At 42.6% G+C, this 1863-nt stretch overlaps 1 long non-coding RNA gene across 1 annotated transcript; it reads right to left on the bottom strand.

Annotated features, from left to right (window-relative positions):
- Nucleotides 1–311: 311 nt before the first annotated feature.
- On the bottom strand, nt 312–951 carry LOC123093173 (uncharacterized). Its single transcript, XR_006445135.1, has 2 exons — nt 806–951; nt 312–713 (listed from the first exon to the last, which is right to left on the bottom strand). It is a non-coding gene; the product is annotated as an uncharacterized lncRNA (long non-coding RNA).
- Between the last annotated feature and the right edge of the window lie 912 nt (nt 952–1863).

Here is a 1863-nt window from a genome sequence, read left to right as displayed (position 1 = left end):
AAATTCTGAGAAAAAAATCTACAACTACATCATCTGTTGGAGGGGTGTTATTAGATCTAAGTGATGTAAAAAGTAGGTATTTATACATCTACATCACCTATTCGAGATGCTCTAACAGAGATAATCGCATACTGCGGCTAGTTGTCCGTCCTCCTCATGTACCGTATTTTTTCTTACCAGTCATGCCCATCCTATTCCTGGACAAGTTCTGATAGAGGACAGTCATCAAACTTCCCGTTAGTTCTGTTGTCGACTACCTATAACTCTGACAGGAAAAAAATATGATGTCCGTGAAACTAGCTCAAGTGCAGTGAGGAAGAAAGCTGCCATTTCGTTCCACGAAATGTAAATCGATTGACATGCCATCCACATGCCTGTTGTTGTTTTGCAGCGAAATCTTGGAGTATGCATGAATATTGATGACACGGCATTTGAGAATGCAGGAAACTACATCGGATTGGAGGATACTTATTTCTAGTACTAGAAATTATTCATTCCCTTTCTTTGACCCTTTGTAATCATGAGGCTATCTTCAGCTCCCATGTCAACCGATTATTTGTCGCAGAGATAGCACATGCATTCGCTATTGAACGGTGGCCCCTCGCACCTGTGTTCCTTGAGAACGCAATTAAACATCTTCTCCGCAATCAAGCAGGTCGCCTTGCACAGAAAGCCTATGCAGAGTGGGCCGCCATTGATATTCACCCAGCATCCTGCAATGAATTAACACGCATGTATGAGTATGAATATCCATGATGAAGAACCTGTAGTCGTTTGTCACTGAGACGGAGGGAGGAGCACTAACCTGCGGAGCCATGATCCGGGAACAATACAAGAATCAACAGCAAGCACATGATAGCATTTCTTGCACCCATGATCGGTGGGTGGTGTTGCGCGAAGTTTCAAGTAAACTTTCTTTTCTTTCTCCACTTGGTTTGCTATGAAGCAAGAACTTTTATGTCAGAGGATATGCAGTATTTATAGGCTGGCTTTGGAAGTCAAAGACTCGTACTAGTAGATAGAAGCTTGTAAACGTACCAGATGGATAGGTGTATTTAATAAGAAAATTGATAAATATGCAATCTGCTGCGACGTCAGAATGCAAGAAGAGGGAAGTCCACGTGACCCTTTCTTTCTTCAGGCTATTGCGCACGATACGGTAGGAGTCCGTGCGAGATTCGGCGCAAAAAGAAAAACACACATAACAAAAATATTGCACTGTTCAACAGCTCGAGAGTAGTAAATTACCAAACTGTGGGCATCTTTTGGTAATCTACTACTACCTCCGTTCTAAAATATACTCCTATGACATTTTGGTAGGCTAAATTCATATATTTCGGAATGGATGAGGATATGGTTTCAGAGGGGTATGTGGCCCCTTTGCAGCCAGAGGCCACTCCTGACACCGATGCTCAACATGCTGAGGAGATGAACGATAGACCAGAAAAAAACCTGGAAGAGGAAGGTTTATCTTACATTGGCGGTGCGTCGGAGTGCGAGAGTTAAACAAAAAAAAATTCCATGCTGAAATATGAAAGAGATATTCTGGAATAGCAGAGGTCTAGCGGACTTGGCTAAAAGAAGATTCCTTAGCGATACTTCAGTAGAACAAAAATTAGATTTTATGGCTTTATTGGAGAGGCGTAGAGATAATTTCACCTCCCAATTTCTCAACACCATTTTAGGGGGGGGGGGTGATTTTGACTGGCACTGTTTACCTCCAAGGGGAAGATCCGGAGGTATACTACTTGGGGTGAAGTGCGAAACTTTAGAGGTGCTGAATGTGGTCCACGGTGATTTTGCTATGAAATTTCGTGTAAGGTCTAAAATTGACGGCTTCCGATGGGCTTTGGTGTCCGTATA

The sequence above is a fragment of the Triticum aestivum genome, chromosome 1B, assembly GCF_018294505.1.
Source record: "Triticum aestivum cultivar Chinese Spring chromosome 1B, IWGSC CS RefSeq v2.1, whole genome shotgun sequence".
In the NCBI taxonomy this organism is placed as follows: Eukaryota; Viridiplantae; Streptophyta; class Magnoliopsida; order Poales; family Poaceae; genus Triticum; species Triticum aestivum.
This window is presented reverse-complemented; position numbering and strand designations above follow the sequence as displayed.